Below are 15,601 nucleotides of genomic sequence, written 5' to 3'. Positions count from 1 at the left end.
ATCATTTAATATGACTACGCATAAGAGAGTTTTCACGACATTACAGTGTTGAATCTGGTAATACAATCTGAACATTCCTCAGCACAGATCGCCACCAGCGAACTTCAGAAAGCCTGCACAGTATAGCACAAATAAAAATTCGTGGAGGAAAACAGCCTGTGACTTCATATTCTGTTATTCTAGTGATATTGTCTGTACTGTTCCAAATGTTTCCATTGGTAAACATGTGGATGCGTAATTTTCAACAACTAGCGTTATGCCTCGCGAGCACTCCAGTTTCAATCTCACGACCGTAATTGATGTCTCTGCTGATTGGTTTGCAACCACATTTTAGCCTCGCCTTCGCGACCACCTGAATTGGCCTTGTAGATGGCGATAAGCCCCATGTACCACAATGTTTGGTACGTATCAGCGTCTGTGTAAGCTTCGCTACCAAGTATACTTAACTTGCCGAATGCGTCGTGCGCTGCCCTTGACGGGTAGCACACATATGAATGCGCTACTCACTCTTCCTTTTCATTAGCGGTCGAAGAAGGAACCACGGTTCACTTGTTTTCAGTGAACAGCTACAACGAACTTGCGGAAGCTGCACAGGAACAGATGACGCGTCTTTGAATATGAACGAAAACGCGAGGTAAGCACTCTCGGTTTTTCGATATTTCCAGTGTAGATTGTTTAGAGCCAACCGTGCGTGCAGTGTTATAGAATATTCCTCTCTATTTAGGGCGAAAATACCCTATTCGGTGCAGATACTACCGGTTTTCTACAGTGAAAACTGTAGGCGTGTCAGCGCGAGAAAAGTTCGAATATACTCCTATTTATTGCGCATCTGGGGCTTCTTGCGTGCTTCCTATTCACTTACCGCTTTAGATTCATCGAGATAGCGACCTGTTTATCCGTAAACAGACGTTTCGTAGACTGACCAAAGAAGTTTGCATTGTGAGTGAACAGTAATTTCGTGAAAACCAGGGTTCTGAGCGAGCCCCGCGCGGGGCTAAGATGGATGTCAGCCTGCGCCGCACGAAGAACGTGACATGTTTGCCTTGAAAGGGTACGAATGCTAGCTAGTTGGTACGAATACGTGGGTGAAATACAGCGCAAAATAAACACTGACAAGGGACGAACACAGCATATGTTCTTCCCTTGTCTGAGTTTATTTTTCGCTGTCTTTTAGCCATCGACATATTTGCCAGTAGAATTCCAATATTTTTAGGGAACTAAATATGTCTGATATATTAAAAGGAAAGCATTAAATTGTGGCTCGCGTGATGTTGAGTATTAACTGTCTTCCATGAATCAGCAGTGCGCACTAGTGGTAAAGGAAAAAAAACGCGAGAAAAAAAGAAACGCTCCGCGTACAGATGGTGCGTGACAAGTTGGCTGCATCACTTTTGGTTTCGCTCGCAAGCTCCGCTGATTGTAGGTGCACTAAAATGACGTTCTATCGCTTGTGTTGCCTACTATCGACGCGTTTATTGAGATTTCGAAGCAACCCGCTGTGGTTGCTTAGCGGCTACCGTGTTGCGCTGCGAAGCACGAGGTCGCGGGATCAATTCCTGGTGACGGCGGCCGCATTTCCATGGGGGCGAAATGCAGAAAGACGCGTCTACTTGCATTTAGGCGCACGTTGCAGAACCTTATGTGGTCAAAGTTGATTCGAAGTCCCCCAAAAAGGCGTGCCTCATAGTCAGATAGTGGTTTTGGCACGTATAACCCCATAATGTTTTGTTATGTAGTTTCCGGAGAAAATGAGTGCAGTTCGTTTACACTACTTATTCACATTGGCTACTACCATACATGTTGCGCAGGTTCTCAAAAATAAGGGCAAAACATCTTTTTGCGCATATTTATTCATCATTAGGACATCTGCTGCACCATGTCAACTTCACACGACCTTTTTGCTAGATTTTCAGTGTGTTTTCTGGGTGTTATTGCGTTATTCAAGTCGCGCGAAGCCTTTCTATGAAACATGGATTCACGGTGCTATTCTAGACGGGACCCAGGGAAATACGCTCGACAAACGCGGAAGTTCAACTGATATTTGCTGCACAATCATGCAGAAGCGCCAGTTGATGCCCGAGCATGAAAAGGAAACTTTGCCAGCGCGCGCCAATGCTGCACGCGCTTCGCACATGCAAATCAGACCAACTAAGCCTCACTGAAATACTTTTCTTGTCACCTTTAGGACGCAGAATCTGAGCACATCGGCTTAGCCTTACTGCATAAAGAAAGAAGGCGAATTTTAGCATTAGCACTGAGTCGATTACCCTATCGAAAAAAGAATAGCTTTATATGTAGCGAAGGATTCCTAGTTTTCATGCGCGAAGTGTGCGAACGTGTTAGATAATGTGCGCAGTGGCAATGTCTTTCTTTCATCCTCGCGCAGCAACGGTTCCTTCTGTGTTGTTGTGCAGTAAATATCACTTGAAGTTCAGTGTTTGCCTTACGTTTCGCACTTTGAGCTGTCTAATATTGCATCGTAAGATATTTCATTATGCTCGTAACGAACTAGCATGCATTATCGTCTTAAAAGCGCTAAGCATTTCGTCACTCTAATAATACATTGCATGTAAAGTGCTAACAGAACGTCACTAAATATCTGTACAAATAAAACCTTAAAAAACGCCTCCCTTCAAAAAAAAAAAAAAAGGTTACGGCTCTTCCGCTTTCCTCAAACATAGCAAATTGCGAAATGGCGCATGGCAAAAGCCAAGATGCCGTTTCCTATGCAAAAATAGTGCTTTCGTAGGCACTACTCGAGTGGGCTAACAAGCCACCTTCTTTTCAAGCGAAGTTTATATCGCCTCACTCGTGTCGGCGTCACTGTTGGCGTTGCCGTAAAAATTGCTTCTCGGGCTGCGGATTCGAACTACCGACCTCCGGGTAGCGAGACCACCACGCTAACCGATTCAGCCACCACCGTATTTTTTTCGGCGTTCTATTGTAACAACCAAGTACAAACAGATGACATAATGCGTTAATTTTTTTCCGTTTGTGACAGTTCATTAAGTAGATTGTTCCAGTGAGGAGGTTCAGCTTGTAATCAATACGCGCCGTAAATGTACCACACACACCTTCCACAAAATTCTCCTTTGAGCATGAAGTATTAACGTCAGCCTGTGTGACACCAATACGTGTTGTCCACAAACCATAGATGCCCAGAAGCATGATAATATCATACGGTATGCCGTTTTCGTCGTATACGAGTATGTATTTTGTGCCGATAGGAGTTAGGGGTAGTTCTTTTTCTGGGTACTTTGCATCACATCCCCAAATCGATAATCGCGTCTATTACTGAATGAATGCATGCTAAAATGTTGCTGGCTTTTTGCACAGTAGACAATTTGTTGTTCATGGCACAAATATGCCTTTTTGCGCAAGCCACTTTTAACTGGAATTGTGTTAGTGTGCAATTTAAAAAAGAAGGACCTTGTTACTGGTTTCACAGGCATCTGCTTAACCCTTTTGAAAGCATCATTTCCTGGTCCTCCATAGTTTATAGACCTATACATGGGAACTGACTACATGACATCGATCGAATGTTTATAAAGAATTTCCTTTATTACAACACTTAGATACTGCAGTGAAAATCAAGCCGTTAAGCATTCAAGGGAGGCAACCGCCTCCTATGCATTTCCCTTGATTCTTCCAATGATATCGCACACACTAGATACAATAAAATCTGGCAGAGCACGTCGTAGTTGTACTTGCATCATTGAGTGTAAGAAAGGGTTCTCCCGATCCCTCGAAAACATGAAGCAGAAGACAAGTTGCCCTAACGAACAGGTGTGTAAGTCCAAGAACCCTTGGCAAACAGATCGAAGCAGCTTTGTTTTGTGAAGCAATACAAGCTTCGCTTGTATTGCTTCACTGATGTGGGTACCAATGTTGGTGTTGCCGTATAAAAAACCAAAGCAACACGAAAATAAAAAAATAAATGCTTGTCGGGTTGTGAGACCACCAGGCTAACAGATTCAGCAACTGTCGGTTCATCTTACGCACCCTTCTAAGCGGGGTTTTATAGGCATTAGGAAGTAGACGCATCGCAAAGCGCGAGCCAGTCACAGGCGCCCCCTCCCTCTGGAAGATGGAAAGGGTGTGATCGCGTGTCCGCTCGCCTCGTGCCCGTCGTTTCCCGCCAGTTCAGGTCCGGCATTCAGACGGGGAGGCCGCGTTTGGTTCGTTCTGCCTATGTGCAGTCTGCGGTTAAGAGTGGGCTGCGCGTCGTTCGTCGGCCGAAGAACAGGCGGCGTTTCATGAACACCGCTGGGAACTCGCACGAGAAAGGGCTCGCCGTCTACGTGCCGACCTCACCGTGAGAGAGCGCGAGGCAGAGGCGTTACGACAACGAAGAGCCACGGATACCGAGCTTCGCTTGCACCCCTCTTCACAGTAGTGGAAGGGTGCTCGATTGCTTACTAATGCGAGGCAAATTGCGCACATTTTTACGACTCTCTCATCCCAGGGGTTAACAAAAACTTTCGGTTTTGGAAAACCCCACTTGCCTTCCCTGAGCACCGGGAACACTCCTCCCTTCTTTTGAAAGTGTATCAATTTTTTTTATTGTCTTGTCGGGGCCAAGGTTGGAGAGGCCGCGCTAAATTAAGGCACCATGCTGTCTTCGGAAAAAATAGTACTGATGGAAGATATCCTAGTGTATATCACCATGGATGCAGATTTTGACGGGGGCGAAATGCGAAAACACCCGCGCACGTTAAAGGAACCGAAGTGGTTCAAATTTCCAATGTCCCCCAGTACAGCGTGCCTTATAATCAGATTGTTGGCTTCACACGTAATAACCCAAAATTTAATTTAACCATGGATGGAGGGTCATAGGGCTCAGAGGCGTGTTAAGTGCCGACAGAAGCGTGCGTACTCGAGAAGACTCCGTCGTTCTTGAGCATTCTAGGGTGACATATGCAACGGATTTGCACTAGCGCAAGCTCTTTTGAACGTAGCGGCCGAAGATTGAACACGGCTAACCAATGCTTCCCTCCTTACGCGAAGGAAGTGTTTGGTGTCATAGTAAATACAGCGAGCCTACTGCACACGGCGCGACGTGTTAGCGTTATCGGCGAAGTGTTCACTAGATAGGTCCATCTAGCCACGCGCAATTACTTTTGCACCTCTGTCGATAACTACAAAGCCCCTATTATCTCTGAGTAACGCGCATGCGGTAGAAGGAGAATCAACGATAATAAAATAGCACTTAAAACGTTTTTCGAGAGATTTGCAAGGTTTACACAGTTATGAATTGCTCCGCATGGCACAGATAAGCGTCAAGAGTTGTTTCTGCCTGAATCTATTTTTTCCAATTGATGAGCTTATCAACGGCCTTACCGTTGATATTTCGTTGTAACAATTGAATGTTAAAAAAATGAACACAAAAATGTGGACAACACACTGAACCAATTAAACGGGCCGTTATGTGTGGCGGAGTGCCACTAACGCCGAAGTTGTGTGTTATGCTGTTGTTAAGTAGCTCTCGTAAGCTGCATGGAGATTTTCTTAGTAAAATTAAGGTAACATAAAATTATTCCTACATGTACTAATGGGTGTTTTGATGGTTACGATGTTCTACGTGTGTACGTTCAGAAGATTTCAAGAAAAATTATAACGTCAGTTCCGCCTCAAGAAATATATAAGTAACAACACAGGCGTCCACAAGAAGGGAGGCACGTAGACACAGCCGTTAGCTAATAAATGGTTTTACTGGCAAGGATAGCACACCTTATATATGTCAGAGTGAAGCAAGGGAAATGAAGGGGGAAACATGTCAAGGGTGATAGCGTGCCAACAACGCAAGCGCAATACAGCGAACCAAGCGCAACAAAACGCGAACTATTGTTTTTCTTTGCAATCTGAACCCCAGGTAGCCACATCCACAAGATCAAGTTCAGCTTCAAAGAGAGCAAGGCAAGGGGTGATAAAGCATTTGCCACCAAATGTTTTTAAGGTGGTGGGTTTCTAAACTGATACGCGCGGTCTTGTCACTGCCTCTTTCCTAAAATCGTCTTCTCTTTCAACCGGACCCCACAATCCGTACACTTGTGATCGTGCGCAGCTAAATGTGTGTGTTTATCCTCCAGTTTTTTTTTTTCAGTTTTTGAGTGTGTTCCCCTAAAGAGTCATTGACACAGCGACCAGTTTCGCCGACGTAAATCATCCCGCATGACATGGGATTGGAACCCCCGTTGAAAATTTAACTAAAGACGGTTGATGGTTCTTCTGGCATCGACATTTTCTGGCGTTACAGATACGTGTACACAACTTTCCCAGCTAATTTGGGGCAGAGAAACAAATTGGAACGCTGTGCGTACTTGCCACCTTCTTAAGATTGTGTGAAAATTTATAAATGCAAGGGACCACCTCAAGCTTAGGTGTCTTCCGTTAATCCTGAGCCCTTGTACTTCCATATATACGCTTGAATTTTTGAAGAAGGGTTTCTCAAACGGCAGTCAAGACCAAGAAGGGAAACCCTGCAGTCAAAAGACGGCTTACCTGATTATTAAAAGTGGGCTTACTCTAATGCGGACATGATTATGGAGGGCCGATTCCATACAACACCGCGTTTCCTTTCTTAATCGTCTTGGAGTGTGCCGAGTCAAAGGGCAGCAACTCCTTCTTAGCCCATGGGTAGTAGCCCCAGCAAACGTGTCCATCACAGAACGGGATGCTTATGTCTAAAAATTAAACTCGAAGGTCCGGGAGTTCATGGGTAAAACCCAACCCACGTTTATGTTCGCTGAAGATAAATCTTCGCCTTCAGTAGAGGGGTAGGTGAAGGCGGGCGGCTTTTTTAAAAGCACACAAAATCCTCGACATACCTAAACATTCTTAAAACCGACCACCCATTAAACACCTGTTTCAGTGTGTCGTCCACCTTAGCCAGAAGAATGTCCCAGAGAATAGGAGCTACACAAGAGCCTATGCAGATGTCATCGCCCTGCAGAAACTGGTGCTCGTCCAATAATATAAAAGTAGAGTTCAAACAAAACTGCAATAAAGATGGAAAATTATCAACGGACAAAGCAACGGTGTTCTGGAAGGATACGTCACCGTTATCTTCAATGCACTCTTTGACACATACACTAGCAATTGATTCCGTGGAACAGAAAAAATCAAGTTCTGCACGTCGTACCGAAAAACCGAACCCAACATGGTAATTTCTCTCTAAAAACAGTGCAACTGTGGCAGATTTTTTTATACAAGAAATGGGTCGTTCACAACAAGCGTGTTGAGTTTCTTCAGCAAAAACTGGCTAACACACTTCTGCCATGATCCCTCTTCACTAATAATAGTCCTAAATGGAACTTCGGGCTTAGGTATCTCGACTGCGAAAAACACCCTCAAGCTGTTTCTTCTGCTGTTAGGTATGTCCCTGGCAAGCTTGCCCAGGTCCAATTGCTTACAAAACTTGAACTTAATTTTAACACGCACTTCACTTTTCTTCAGAGGGACAAAATTCTTATTAACAGCAACCAAAGGTTTTTCACTGTAAATTCCCTTGGGTAAAACGGCGAACTCACCCTTTTTGTCAGCTTGCGTAAGAATCAAGTTGTTGATCTTCAAAATGATACTGCGTCGTTCAACAATAAAGTGCCATGCGAGTCCGACATTTTTGAATGACGTAGTATATTACTGCTTGCTCGGGAACTGAAACGAATTTGACGGAAAATTCTGTTCTAATTACTCGGCAGATGGTAGCAGACGACTGAGTGCCCACGCCTGCGTGCGATAGCCTCCCCCTCCACGAGTCCCAACTGGTCCTAGGGCGCTGCGACGTATAGTTGCTGCACATTAAAATCACTGACATTACTTTGCGGAAAAATCCTGTGTATATCCCGCTGGGAAATGTTTGCATAGTCGTGTACATGTGTTTTATGAATTTTCGTCCCAACGTGCCATCATAGCACTCAAAATCTAGATTGACACTACACGATGTAAATAAGCGGTTAGAATAGAGTAAGTTTCAGGGTACTGTAGAACAAAATAACGAATATATAGGTAATTTGCGCGGTGAGAACAGTCATGTGTCTGCTTCGCATGCATGCTAACCACGAATACCGCTGCACACGGCAAGCCGCGGATTCTCGCCTTACGTCCACAACATGATAAGCTCTGCACTTTGCAAGAGCCGAGTGGTTTGGCATTTGTATCAAAAGTTGACTACTAGTAAACATGCCGTCTCTGTAGTGGACATTCACGAGTTGCGAAGCCAATTTAGGTCTAGATAGCGCTAACAAGCTTAGATATTTAGGAAGATATACCTAATTTGCTTCGCAAAGGCTTGCTAGACGCTTAGACTATGGGAAAATTTACTAGCGATCCTCTCTCGCGCGCGCATGCTTGAGGAGCACCGCACGCCGCGCCGGCTGCTGTGGTTGAACCCCTAAAGCCCCTCAATTTTTCAAAAGTAGCGCCATTCTTAGATCTTTCATCCACCCCGCTCGCCCTGGCGCCTCCTCCTCCACGCCTCCTGTCGCCCCAGCCTCCTCCGCTCCCCCATTGGCCAATCTGTGTGACGTAGAAGGAGGCGCCGCGCTTTTGTATATTTTTTCTTTCGAGCGCGGAGTAGGCGCCGTGCTTTTGTATATTTTTTTTTCTTTCTAGCGCGCGCCGCCCTCCATTGCTGGGCCTGCGCGACGAAAGTACGGCAGGCGGACGGACGGGGTACGTTAGCGTAATAGAATGTGTAGGGCCGAGAACTTAATTGCGATGCCATGCTGCTGCACCTTCGGTTGCCGCAACAGACACAGCGAGGACAAAAAGCTTTTTTGCTTTGCCGTCCGGCGGGCGCAACGCAAGAAGATGTGTGGATTCGCAGGATCGGGCGGCCTGACTTCGAGGAAGTGGCAAAGAACGCACGGCTTAGTGAAGTAAGGGTCACGGCTACTCACCTCTTATTTCGAGCCTAGTTCACGCCTTCCGCTTCGAAAAAGTGCGTTCATGCTCTGCGTGGTTTTTAGCGCGTTGTCTGACTTTTTTTTTCGAATGTGCTCTCTTTGTTTCATGTGGTTTCGTCTTGCGGTGAAATGCACGCACCTGCAGCTGGCCTGTGACATAAAAGCGACTTTATTCAGTGTGTGTTTTGAGCTCCACTAGAAGTTAGCACATTCTCGACGCTTTTGCAAGGCTCAATATGACTTACGATGCAGTCTTTTAGCTTCGAATGTACGCCCGCATGTATTGATTTTGTTTGTGGTGATTAACGTTTTTAACGTTCCGAAGCGACTAAAGCTAGGATGCAGGTCGTAGTGGATGGCTCCGGATAACTTTATCTATCTCGCCTGAAGATGTTTAACGTGCACTTTGATCGTAGAGTCGTACGTGGGCCGGTAAATTCCTCGTTGGCGTTTCATAATACTCGCGCGGGCGCGCTAGCGCTGCTTTAGAAGTTGGCGCCTCGGCGCGATTGTATTTCTTCAATAAATTTTATTTAGTAGTTGTAACATTTTGTCATTATTTCGTATTTTTGTCGGCGCCTCCAGGGCATCAAAGCGGCAACGGGAACACCAAAGCTACAAACAGGGCTCGATGGGGCTTGCCGAAGCCTGTGCATGCCGAGGGGGCATAAGATCGTGGACAGCCAATTTTGTACGCGAACACTCCCTGCGACGCCTGCATTATTGTAATGTCACGTGCTCTTCAGAGGTCTCCGTTAGCCATTACATGTGCCCTCCTCGAGCAGTACTTGTAAAAAAAAAAAAACAATATATCGTCACGATTACCAAAGCACCCCGCAATTAAAAAAACGGCCCTATTGCCAGGCATTGCTGACCGCCCACAGCCGGAATCTCTCACGCGCCCGCCGAACAAAAGTATCCTGCAGGTACGTAAATGAACCTACAAAACCACGTACACATACTTTCACGCTGCCAACACCTGAAACTTTGGTAATTACGCGCGTGTTTGAGTACGCCGCGTGCTTGCGTCGTGTTTCAGCAACACGAACTCTCAACGTCGCGCGCTTTACGCCTTACATACGCCTTGAATAATGGTCCTTTTCTCTATTTCTTCCGCAATTCTAACACGAAATTCTAAAGGCCAGTTACCGACTGACGAAGAAAGATCTCGATTGAAAAAACTGCTCCGCAGGGCTCGAGCGAACTTTTCTGCGGATTTCCTCCCGTAGCGTGTTAGCCGTCGTCTGCTACGGCAGGCCCACTACCGGCGGCGCCACCATCGAGGCCGCGCCGAGTGGAGGAGGATGGAAGCGAATGGCGCTACTTTGGGAGATTGAGGGGTTTTATGAGCCCCCAAAGATCTGCGCCATCTACCGAGGGAGATGGAAACCACAAAAGTCGTCGGCGTTGCCGCCTCGTTCAGACGCCCAGTCTATTCTAACACCATGCGCGAGCACTGGCTGTTACGACGCTGGTGTGTTGAAGAGTGGTAGCAGCGGTGATCTAACTGCCCTTCGTGCTGCCTCTCGCTTTAAACGAACTAGGCATGCGAGAACACAGAACATACGAAGCCATCAACGCTTCGCGCGTGTAGCCTTTATGCCCACCGCAGATAACCTGCAAGATAAGGTGTGCGCGGCCATTGACGTGTCTCAGTTGCTCTCCCTTTCAAGCACGATTAGATTACACGGCGTGCATCCACCCCACCTGTCCCCCTGAGAAGACGTCGCCGAATCGAACCGCCATCCTTCTCGGTTCACCCTCGCACCTGTAGAATGCGGCGCGCGGCCACGATCTCATCGCCCTTGGACATCATACGGAGCATCACGGCAATGCCAAAAGGATTGCGAGAATTTATTTGGACAGTCCATATATTTGCTATCGAAATTAAACGAAGTCAGTGTTGAATCAAACAAGCCTGGACACGCAAAAACGGTTCCGTGCCGACCTCAGCGTGCCTCTACACGCCTGTATTGCCGGTCACCGGTTGAATTCCCAACTATGCTGAGATCACCAGGCCGTTGACAGACCTCACACACAATGGACAGAACAACTTTCTCGCGTGGGTACCGGATCAAGAGCAAGCTTTCAGCATTCTTAAGAGTAAGCTTGGCGATGCTTCAATTGTACAAGCACCCAACATAACAAAGGAATTTCTCCTTTACACCGATGACTCAAGCACTAGTCTTGGTGCCGTACTGCTCCAGCTAGGAAATGATTAGGTCTTGCTCCTGTTGCCTACGCTAGCCGCAACCTGTTGCCTCGAGAAACACAGTATCTCATCATTGAACGGAAATGTTTGACACTTGTATGGACGGAAGAAAATTTCTTTTGCACTTGTACGGCAAACAATTCCTCATACATTCCGATCATAAACCTTTGCAGTATTTGCAGTCCATCGAAAACCTAAACATAGTTTGGCGATCGGGCTTACTCTTGCGAGAGTAATGATTTTCCGTTGACTACATCAAGGGTCTGATAACGTTGGAGCGGATGACATGAGCCGTGTTTATATCAATGAACTTCCAAGTGGATATTAAAGTCCTGAAAGACAAGAAGCCATTTACAGACCTTGATTTTAAAACATCGTTGTACATGTGCCCTTGGAGCTTTGCCAGCAGTGAACTCTTTATGAAAGTTACGGTTGCGCAACACTTTGACGTTTGTTTACCGTCTTTTCGTACCCATTAGAAACGCTGTGAATAACTTTCCTAAAAGCAGGGGTCCTCACGACATGTACACAATTGCGGAAAAGAAATAGAATGCCGTGTTCGCCGTGCGAGAGCAGCGACGAAATGTTCAGCTCAAGTGGCGCATGGCGCGAGACGCGTGCTGGTGTTCCGAGCTGCTCAGCGTTCGAGGCCAGTCGGTTCTCGCTGGGTGCCCGGTCCAGAGAACCGCGGATCCGCCACTGCGCCATTCCCGGACGCCAAGGGCCTGTGTTCCTGCTCGACAACCGGTCCAGGGAGCCAGGCGAGGTGGCTGCTTTCTCGGGTCACTGCGACGACCAGCCTTGCTGCCGGACGCGACAGCAGCAGTCAGAGCTACTGCGCTGCTACCACGGTTACGTCGGCCAGTGTCACAAGAATCGTTGCTGCGACTGCAAGTTCCGTAAATCCGTGGGGAGGCCCATGGTGATGTCGTCCAAAGGGCAGCCGACATCGGCCTCGACGCGTCAACGGGCTCCACACAAAGAAACGCACGGCGAGAGACAATTTACATTCTCGTACAGACATTGTAGTAGCAGCCACAGCATGGCCTGTATTAGTTAACTACCATCAGTTGTATATCTCGCATTAAGTGTGTATTATGTCGTATTAATGTAGATTCTGTGCTGTGTGTGCAATCGTGTGTTGACTGTGTTCGGTTGTGAGTGGTCCTGATGCGAATCCTATCTCATTCTATCAGAATTACAGTTCAAGAATAACTGCATACTAAATGCTTGTAATCGCTGATTGAAATTCTGTAGAAATACTTTTTCGATTTGCATTTTGAAACGTTTTAATATATTTTTCTTTCTTTCGTGCCACATTCCCAAAAGGTCAAACTACAGTATCCCTGTGATAAAAGACAATATACGTATGACAAACGATGAACACTCGTTTGTTTTGGCTTTTATGTGGTAGAAAAAAAACTGCAGTTTTTTTTTTACTTTATCTCAAGCATCGGCGAAGCCAGTTGCCATTAGGTCGAAAAGAGGCAAGTTTAAGCAACGGAAAGCTGAGTACAAAATACGCACTCATTGATCGAGGTAGTGGAACCTGGCAGACGATGAGAAGGTGACTTATTCCTCCTGTTACATTTTTCAATAAATCAAGTCTTTGCGAATGAAACGTGACACGATCCTATTAAGACCCATCATGCTCCCAAATAAACGAGAGCCTTTTTGGTAGGCAGTTTTACAGTACATCTGCTCAAAGATATGTTTGCGCCGGGCCGTGTTAATTTATGGGCCATGACAGAAACCTCCCCTTGAGGCAAGCGACACGTTCAAAACTTGCTAGCTGAATTAAACAAGTACTTCGGCTGCTAGCTTGCACACTCATTTTAAGTTTGCATGCATTGTGGGCTCAGACAGCATAATACAACAGTGTCACAAATAAAACGAATAATTTCTGCCACGATTATGTTACATTGGTACTGCCGAAATTACATCAACTCAAGCGCTTATATTGTCTCAGGAATGCACACAATGTATAAAATATTCTGCAGTAATTGGTGCCAGTTGCGATGCGAAAACACTATCTAGAAATCTTTCAAGTGTCTCCTTGTAAGTGGAATCTTACCAGACGTGGTGCCTTGGTGACTTTGGTGTTGCGCTGCTAAGCACGAGGTCACGGGATCAAATCTCGGCCACGGCTGCCACATTTCGATGGGGGCGAAATTGAAAACACTCCTGTGCTTTGATTTAGCTGTACGTTATAGAAACCCACGTGGCCGAAGTTATTCCGGAGTCCCCCACTTTTCCTGGCCTCATGATCAGATGGTGGTTCTGCCACGTAAAACCCCATAATTTAATTATCTGAATTCTAAGTCGAATCTTCTAAAACTTCTTGCGCCACGTTACCTCCGCAATACTTTTCTCGCGAAGTTGTTGACATTTGCGCTAGTAGAGCAACATGTGTCACAATACGGTTGAATAATCTGGCTCCACTGCGTGCCCTTCACATTAGTGTTAGTCACGTTATACAGAGAGGCTGTCTACGGCTATCCTTCGGAAACATCGTGGCGGCGAACCTAATACCGCTTGCGACAAAGCCAACTTTCTCGCGAATGCTCTGTAGCTCTCAAACTACGAAAACATTCATACTGAAATTGGCCGCCATGACGACTCTATCATTACGCACAGTCTCATTTACTTGTCATAATTAGTTGCTTCACTGTGAAGTTGAAAACGTTATAGAATTCCCGTCTGCTGTCAATACATACGCATTCACAGAGGGAGTATGGTTACAGAAAACTGCTGTCACTCTTGTTTTATCAAAACTATACCAAAAAAAATTACATGAAAACTAGCCGCTAAGATGACTCTAACAATACGCGGAGTTTCATTTACTTTTTAAGATTATATAGTTCACGATGAAGTTGTAAGTATTGTGGAATTCCCGTCTGTTGTCATGGGCTTCTACGGCAAGGAAACCGATAGCGTCATGTTTGTCCGCATGAATACAACTCTAGTCCTTCGAAGTTTCATTCGACTAATTAACTAGGAAGTATTCTCAATCGCATGCTACAAGCAAACGTGTTTTGTTCCGTGCACTCCTTTGGACTACGCCCCTGTCAAAGCATGTCGTCGCTCGCGTCGATGCATGGTTTAACGGCTACCTGCGCGTAAACGGTGCTCCGTCGTAGCGGCATCGGCAAGAGCTGTCTCTTTAGAGCGGCGTCGTAAAAGCTCTTCGGCGGTAGCTCTGTGCATGACAGCGACCGCAACGCCATCATCACTTGCGTGACTACAGAAAGATAAATTAAAGATTAAAGCGACAAGACAACAAATGATTGTGTATATTTTTGTATTTCGCATAAATGACGTATACATAACCATACGTACATTTACATGCCAACAAAACTCTATGCTAACATGATTTATTCCAAAAAAGCACCTTCGGTCGTCGACCACTTTCAAAGGGTAGAATGGCTCCTCGATCTTTTAGGCACATTAAGGCTTTTGAAGCTTTTTTAATAGCCAACCTAAAGAATAGTATTCTTTACAAATACGAAATCATTATATGTCCCACGAAGCGAAAATCAATGCCTTTCACTGTGAATGCTAGCACAAAGTGAGGCGGTGCCCCTAACGCTCCGTCTGAGAACGTCACCGTGCCGCACAGTTCAATTCTGATTTTAATGTTCACGTAGACGCCACTACTACCTATTTTGGCGGCTGCGACACACAGAATAGAGCGACTATTCTTCAGCTTACGGTTACGGTAACTACTATCGGCTATTATAACACGAAGAGACATGAGCAGCGCATTCGCTGGCCCATTTATCTCTACGAAAGTCGCGCGATTTTGCACGACCCAACCAACTTCGTCTTTACACTGGCTAGTGCGGATATGTTGGCACCTTGCACATCGGCTAAGTGATGGTAGCCGCATGCGCTCCAGACTCACGTTGACAGGATTCTTAACGTAATAAACTTCGACCCTGATGGCACCACACCTCGCGGAGGTGCAACTCGGGAAGGAGATGACGTTGTAGAGACCGTCCGTCATCTCAACGTGGGGTCATTGCTCCTTGCTTCGAAAATCCAGTTTACCCCACCCTGCTTCGTCATGGGGTCTTTGCCCTCTGCGCTTTCTTGGAAGCGAGGTGGTTGCCCGACTGGGGCGCCACCACAGCCATTCGGCCAACCTGCTTTTACTTTTGAATAAAGCCAGTCGATTCTCCGTTCTCAGGCTGTCAAAGCGTGTATTCCGTGTCCCCGGTAAACCGAGCTCCGAAAAAGTGGTAACCCTGACGTGATTCGAACAAGCACCCTTTTGACCGAGTTATCAACAAGCTATTTGTAACATGTTGGCGATCAGCTCTCGATTTACGTCACCCACATATGCCAACGAGAACACGCTGTTAACCTTAGCCCGTCGCCATACTCTGCTGCGGCGGCGGTATCTACGCTGTGCTGCAGTGGCAGCCACATGCTAATGTAGCGGTTAACTATGTGCACTACAGGGGTCGAGTATGCGCTGACG

The 15,601-nt window shown here is 46.2% G+C and overlaps 1 long non-coding RNA gene across 1 annotated transcript in view; it reads left to right on the top strand.

Moving 5' to 3' along the window:
* The first annotated feature begins 387 nt into the window (after positions 1 to 387).
* Positions 388 to 15,601, top strand: part of LOC129383066 (uncharacterized) — a 162,132-nt gene continuing 146,918 nt past the window's right edge. The window contains exon 1 of the long non-coding RNA XR_008611001.2: positions 388 to 634. This is a non-coding gene — a long non-coding RNA (uncharacterized lncRNA). The remainder of the gene's footprint in view (positions 635 to 15,601) is intronic.

Source organism: Dermacentor andersoni, chromosome 3 (assembly GCF_023375885.2).
Source record: "Dermacentor andersoni chromosome 3, qqDerAnde1_hic_scaffold, whole genome shotgun sequence".
Classification (NCBI taxonomy): domain Eukaryota; kingdom Metazoa; phylum Arthropoda; class Arachnida; order Ixodida; family Ixodidae; genus Dermacentor; species Dermacentor andersoni.
This window is presented reverse-complemented; position numbering and strand designations above follow the sequence as displayed.